The 7,856-nt window shown below is 40.5% G+C and overlaps 1 pseudogene; it reads right to left on the minus strand.

Moving 5' to 3' along the window:
• Positions 1-630: 630 nt before the first annotated feature.
• Positions 631-7,856, minus strand: part of LOC108533520 (60S ribosomal protein L36a-like) — a 12,564-nt pseudogene continuing 5,338 nt past the window's right edge.

Raw genomic sequence — 7,856 nt, forward strand, 5'->3', positions numbered from 1 at the left:
ACCCTACAATAGGTTATATGTTCCCAAGGTTGATAAACTTTTATAGGATTCCAAGACAGAAACAAGTGGGGGTAATTTTTCCAGCTAATATGCTTGCTAAATGCTTCAGATAAAAAGAGAAAGGCTATTAATTTCCTGGACTCCTTTAGAGCTGGAGTTCTGAGTCCATCAAGGAAACTCACTTGGGGGTTTGGAAGGCAGAAATAAGGTGGGGGCCACAGGTCTGCTATTCTCTGTCATTCTCCTGGCATGCACACATGTGGAGACAATGGAGTTCTGTGACAGAAGTGGGAAGAGTCCCACTGTCTGGTTCTTAGCTTTGTAGGTGTCAGGAACGATGTGATCCTAGTATTTCCTGATTCTCCAACTTACTGTAGTGACAGAAGCAGCAGCTGCCTCATGGGCCACTTCTGCCATCTTGTTCTGGGGAGTCATTATTGGAAGGTCACCCTAGGGCTCTTCCTACAGTACCTAAAACATTTTTTTAAGTACCTAATTCTCTTGTCAAGGGATCATTTGTTTAAATTAACCCTAGTGGTTTCTGCAACTGAACCCTGATGGATAGACCCTAGAAACACCCCTTCCTCTCACATCTCCATGCTATCTCAACCCAGGCTAGTGACTGTAACGCTAACTGGAAAATTCTGCCTTTGTATCCCGTAGAAGCTTATCAACATTGGGAACATATAACCCAGTGTAGGACATGCTCGACCACTTATAGATCTGAACAATACACTTAGAAGTTTTCTCCTGGTAAAAAGCTTTGACTGTGTGGAAAAAAATAAAGAAACAAAAAAGACTATGGGTGTAGTGGGCACCTTTTTAGAGGAGTTGCCACCATAGGAGAGAACCAGGTACTGAGCCGGAAGATAAATGTTGCCACCTCTATGCTTTTACCCCACACCTTCCCCTGATGACGATGGCGTTTGGTTTTAGAGCAGAGTGGCACCATCAGGGAAACAAAGTAACCGGGAAAGTGGATGGAAAAGTCACCCATCCCAACCATCCTCCTTGCCTGAATCTGCAGCCATGATACAAATTTTCCAAAATGCTCTGTTTAGCAAGAGTTGGCTGGGAGTTCTAAAGAAAAAAAAAACCCTAATAGTATTTTTGTTCTCATCCTAAGTGTTCTTGCAGGGGAAGTATTTTTTTTTAAATTTAAAAATAAAATGTAGTTATTTTTATTTAAGACAATTCCCCATCTTGAACACATTTACATTTTTTTCTTCCCCATTTACAGCCTATTTCCTCAAAATGTTGAGAAGATTTAAGTGTCTAATATTTTCCAAGGCCATCTCATGATTCATCAGTTTATTGTTTGTTAAGTATCAGACTCAAGAAACTGACTTAGATGGGAATGTTGATCTGGATTTTCTCCTCTGATTTACTTCACAGATGACGGGAGAATGAATTAAAAGATTAAAAAGTCAACATTTTGCTGAGTCCTTTGAATAACAAAGAGGTCCTGTAAGAACCAAATGAGGCTAAATAGGCAATCCTTGTCCTATGATACAGCATGAAATATTAATAGAATTTGTCACGAGAGGGAGGGGGTGGGCTCGATAGCTCATGGCTGTAATCCCAGAACTTTGGGAGGCCAAGGTGGACGGATCACCTGACGTTAGGAGTTCACGACCAGCCTGACCAACATGGAAAAACCCTGTCTCTACTAAAAATACAATATTGGCAGGGCGTGGTGGCGCATGCTTGTAATCGCAGCTACTCAGGAGGCCGAGGCAGGAGAATCGCTTGAACCTAGGAGGCAGAGGCTGCGGTGAACTGAGATCGCGCCATTGCACTCCAGCCTGGGCAATAAGAGTGAAACTCCATCGCAAAAAAAAAGGATTTGTGATCAAAGGGGCCTTGGACCTGTCACCTAATTTCACAGAAGAAGAAACTGAGCCCTAAAGAAGGGAAATGACTAACTCAGGATCACCAGTGACCAGGGGCAGAGCTGGGAGTAGAATTCAGGTCTCCTGAGATTCACCCTCTGGTGCTTTCTCTCCTGTCTTGCTTATTTTCATGTGTACCCTTTTTTAAACACACTTCCCTTTCCTGCTTTCCAGACTTTTGATCACACTTCTACTTTCCTGCTTTTCAGCCTGAGTATGTCTACTTATGAGAAATACAGAGATCATTTAAGGAGCTGAGAATTTCCTTCTCACTTAGAGCTCCATCGAGGTCAGGACTCCTATTCACATGGGACAGATGAGAAAGAAAAATGTTCAGAGGGGAGTTTCACTTGCCAGAGTCCACACAGCTACAGTTAGACCTCAGACCTCCTGAACAACAAAGCCGACATCCGTCCCAACACATTAAAATAGGTGGGCTGGTACATTACATGAATGTACTGTTCTTTTGTTTAAAGAAGTGTATGGGAATCAGAATTTGGTCTAATTAAAGGCCATGGGGGTGGATTAATGAAGTACAAAAAGGGCCTCATTAAAATAAGCTGTCCTCTAAAAGGCAAGCCAATGGCAGTTACCTTTCCAAAGTGAACATTAGAAAGTGGTTCCTGTGTAAATTTCCAATCATTTAACTTAAAGATTCCTATCTATAGATATGAGGGTCTGCATGTACTTTTGTGATGGCCTGAACCGAGGCTGACTTGAGCAAAAAGCTGCTCAAGGCCAGTGATCATGGTTTAAATTATGAAAGTAATATAAGCACATTACAGATCTTTGGAAAGTTCAGGAAGGAAAAAAATGTACCCATGGTTCTACCATCCAGCATGGTATTGTTATTATTTTGTACATTCCCTTTCTGTCTTTTTACCAGAAATATCTTTACATAGTTTTAAATGGTCTTCCTCTAATTTTCATAGCATACTATGACCTCGTATTACACTTTCCCCTGTGACATTAGGTCATAAACATTTTTCTCATACATTTTGTCTTCATGAGCATCACATCTAATGGCTGCAAAAAGGTCCATTTCATGGGGTCCCATAAGGTGCTCATGATTTTCTAGAAGATTCATGAACATCATTCCAGGGGGGTCATATTGTCAAAGACAGCAATGGCATTTGTTTTCATTTCAAAAAGTAAAAAGTAGCTCAGTTTTTTATTTAAAGCATTGCCCCTTTAAAGCTGAGCAGCCTGAGAGCCTCTGGGTGTGTGTCACATGGGTACACACAGGGTTAGTGGAGATAATAAGCCAGTTCCTCAGTCCATACGCCGCTCAGCACAACACACTGGGGACTAACACCTAAGAAGTCTATTGGACAGTTATAAATTCCACATGGATGCATGCTATAACATGGATGAACCTTAAAAACATTATGCTGGCCGGGCGCAGTGGCTCATGCCTGTAATCCCAGCACTTTGGGAGGCTGAGGCGGGCAGATCACCTGAGGTCAGGAGTTTGAGACCAGCTTGGCCAACATGGTGAAACCCCATCTCTACAAAAAATACAAAAATTGGCCAGGCATAGTGGCAGGTGCCTGTAATCCCAGCTACTCGGGAGGCTGACGCAGGAGAACTGCTTGAACTCGGGAGGTGGAGGTTGCAGTGAGCTGAGATTGCACCACTGCACTCCAGCCTGGATGACAGAGTGAGACTCTGTCTCAAAAAAGAAAAGAAAAGAAATTTAGGGGACACATTCAAACTATAGCAAGGAACAATTCGTTTACTGGGAATAATGATTATCCATACCCCAATTCCATTTCCAAATGTACTTGTAGAAAATTGTTTGCAAATGACAGCCTGAAATCTCTCTCATCTCTGTTTCGAAACAAAGTATAAAATGTCCAAAAATAAAACAGTTGAGATCCAAAGTTTGTGATTCATAAGGGCAATGATTGGGTTTTTATGCTAATATGTGAGATGTGACTCCTTCAAACTTCTTTGTTATGACATCAGCACATTACTCATCTGATGTGAAAAGAAATTTTTAATTAAAAAAGTTGATATTTTAAGCTAAAATGCAAAAATTCTAAACATTAGGCAATCACAATAGCTTTTGTCCATTTAACTGCCATAGCATGTAGTTACTTTTATTTTATTTTATTTTATTTTTTGAGACAGAGTCTTACTTTGTAGCCCAGGCTATAGTGCAGTGGTTTGATCTTGGCTCACTGCAACCTCTACCTCCTGAGTTCAAGTGATTCTTATGCCTCAGCCTCCCGAGAAGCTGGGGTTACAGGCGTGTGCCACCATGCCCAGCTAATTTTTGTATTTTTAGTAGAGACGAGATTTCACCATGTTAGCCAGGCTGGTCTGGAACTCCTGACCTCAGGTGATCCACCCACCTTAGCCTCCCAAAGTGTTGGGATTACAGGCATGAACCACCGGGCCCAGCTGCATGTAGTTACTTTTAATCTATACTGAATATAGGCTTGGTCCCTAAACTAACCACAATAAACAATTCCATTTCAAAATGTAAATCACAAACTATATTTTGTCTTACATTATTGATTTAAAGTATGTGTCACACGTTAAACAGAAAGTTGAATTTTGTCTTAATAACATGAATATTATTGAAGATTATATTAAGTTAATATTTTTTGTAGAATTGTAATACTTTTTTAAACATAAAAAATTTCACAAAAAATTGTAAAACATATATTAATGAGCTAATATTTATAATATTCTAAATATTTTTGAAGTGCCTATAACAATGCCTAGAACAGTGCTTGGTATGTAATAAGCATTACATGTGTCTGTTAAATAAAAAGAAAACAAAATTACAAAATATTTTAAAACACTCCAAGTTTTATAAGTATATTTATATACATGAATTGCTAAAGAACATTTGCATAGTAAAAAAATATACATTGGAAAATGCAGATTTATGTAATCATTCCCCCACTGTTGGCTATTCATGTTACTGCCAGTGTTTTTTAAAGGATTACTATGATGAACATTTTTCAAGCATAAAGAAGTTTCAGTAGTTTATGTTATTTTCTCAAGGTATCTTCACAGAATAGGGTAACCAGTGCAAAAGTTGTGATGACATGTATTACTTTCTATATGTGTCATAGTTGCTAATATTATCTTAGTGGCACTTAGCATAAGGAAAATATAGTGCTCCAACTCTGAGTCAGGCTCTGTTGCAAGAGGCTTTACCAAACTTATTGCTATGGTTGGAATATTTATTTCCTCCAAAACTTATGTTGGAATTTAATCCCCAACATGGTAATATTAAGGAGGGGGTCTTTAAGAGGTGACTGGGTTATGAGGTCTCTGCTCTCATGAAGGGATTAGTTGATCAGTGGGTTAATGGATTAGTGGGCTATCCTGGGAGTAGGACTGGTGGCTTTATTAGAAGAGGAAGAGAGACCTGAACTAGCATCCTCAGCCCCCTCACCATGTGATGCCCTGTGCCACCTTGGGACTCTGCAGAGTCCTCACCAGCAAGAAGGCCCTCACCAGATGTGGCCCCTTGACCTTGGACTTCTCAGCCTCCATGACTATAAGAAATAATTGTTTTTTTCTTTAAAATTACCCAGATTCAGGTATTCTGTTATAACCAACAGAAAACGGGCTGGGCACAGTAGCTCATGCCTATAATTCCAGCCCTTTGGGAGGCCAAGGTGGGCAGATCACCTGTGGCCAGGAGTTTGAGACCAGCCTGGCAAAACAACCTCCTTATCAAAAATGCAAAAAGTAGCTGGGCATGGTGGCACATGCCTGTAATCCCAGATACTCAGCTGACTGAGCCATGAGAATTGCTTGAACTCAGAAGGGGGAAGTTGCAGTGAGCTGAGATGGCATTACTGCGCTCTAGTCTGGCTGACAGAGCAAGACAAGAAAAAAAAAAAAAAAGGCAGTAGAAAATGGACGAAGACACTTATCTTTATGGATCTTCACGATAGTTCTGTTGGGTAAGAGGTAGTATTATCACTCCTATTTTCTTTTTTTTTTTTTTTTTGAGGCGGAGTCTTGCTCTGTCGCCCAGGCTGGAGTGCAGTGGCCGGATCTCAGCTCACTGCAAGCTCCGCCTCCCGGGTTCCCGCCATTCTCCTGCCTCAGCCTCCCAAGTAGCTGGGACTACAGGCGCCCACCACCTCGCCCGGCTAGTTTTTTGTATTTTTTTTTTAGTAGAGACGGGGTTTCACTGTGTTCGCCAGGATGGTCTCGATCTCCTGACCTTGTGATCCGCCCGTCTCGGCCTCCCAAAGTGCTGGGATTACAGGCTTGAGCCACCGCGCCCGGCCCCTATTTTCTAGATGAATCAACTGAGACTCAAAGAGTTGAATCACAATGACCTGATATCTAGGAGGGAACACTGAGTTTCAACTGCAAGTGCACCAAGTAGGAAAGACCGTCTTGTGGTAAATTTCTTTCTCTTGGCTAAAAGCGGGGGGTGATATGGGGTCAATTTGTTATAGTCACCTATAAGAGAGATGGAAAAAGGCTTCTACATTATCATGAACTTGAGAATCTTACAGTTAAAAATTGGAAAGATGAAAATGGGTGGAAAGTGGGACAGGAGTGATTGGTAGGGTTACTTGATGTATCAGTTCCCTAGGGCATCCATCACAAAGTGCCACAAACTGGGACGCTTAAACAATAGATATTCATTCTCTTATAGTTTTGAAGGCTAGAAGTCCAAAATCAAGGTGTCAGCAGACACCTCCTCTCTCCGAAGGCTCTAGTTTCAGGTGGTTACTGTCAGTCTCTGGCATGGCTTGGCTTGTGCACCCATCACTCTAATCTCTGTCTTCACATGGTCTTCTCCCCACTGGGAAGACAGAGGTAGTGATTTGGACACAGACACCAAGTCTCTGTGTAAAGACAATATTTCCAAATAAGACTCTGGGTGAACATGAATTGTGCGGGGTTACTATTTAACCCAGTACTGTACACTTGGGTAAGAGAAGCCTGATACTTCTGCCCCTTCCCACTTTCTACTTTGTGTATGCAGTGGTTAGCAGAGGTATCTCTGCTCTCAGAAGTGAGGGGAAATCCTTATGTCCCTAGGCAATGTCTTAGTAGGCTGCTGACACCCAGGAGAAACAGTCTCTTCAGACTCAGAAAGCTACATCTAGGCCCATCCCCATCATCTTCCTCCACAGTCGCTGGAAGAAGGTTGCAATAAATAGCTCCCATAGTTGGGGCAACAGAGAATCTCAGAGGAAAAGATGTGCACAGAGCCAAGAATTACTAACACATCATAAAAGAGAAGCACAAAATGAAACAAATAACTAGTATCTGAGAAACAGATAATAGAACTCGCAGAAGGTGATTTTAAGAGAAGTATAACGAACCTTTCATCACAGGGATAAAAGACAATTGAATCCATAAGACAAGAAGGAAATTACGAAAAAGAATCAAATAGGGATCTTGGAAGTGAAAAGTATTCAGAAGAGAGGGAAATGGTAGAATGAATACGGATGAAGAGCTGTTTATTGAGCTAGAAACAATAGCTGAGGGATTATCCCAAAATGTAGTATAAGAAGGCAGAGAAAAATTATGAAAGAAATGTTTAGAAACATGGAGGGTAGAACCAAGGTTCCCAAATCTATCAATTCACATTCCAGGAGAAAATAAAAAATTGAAAATATGAGAGAGAGAGGAAAATTAAAACACATTAAAAGAAAATTTCCAGAGTTGAATAAAAGCACAAATCTTCCAGTTGAAAACTGAGTAGGATGAATAGAAATGACTACACTTAGATACAAATAGTGAAATTTTAGAACAAGTGTAAGGAGAAATTCTAAAAGCATCCAAAGATTTTTTAAAATTTTCTGCAAAGACTAGTATCAGAATTCTCAGTAAAATGCATTGCATACAAGAAAGCAATATAAATACATCTTCAACATTTTGAGAGAACATGGTTACAAACCTAGAATTCTATATCCAGCTAAACTATTAAGTGTAAATGCAAAAAAAAAAAATTATAAATATTCAAGG

The sequence above is a fragment of the Rhinopithecus bieti genome, unplaced genomic scaffold, assembly GCF_001698545.2.
Source record: "Rhinopithecus bieti isolate Rb0 unplaced genomic scaffold, ASM169854v2 scaffold_9981, whole genome shotgun sequence".
Taxonomy (NCBI): Eukaryota; Metazoa; Chordata; class Mammalia; order Primates; family Cercopithecidae; genus Rhinopithecus; species Rhinopithecus bieti.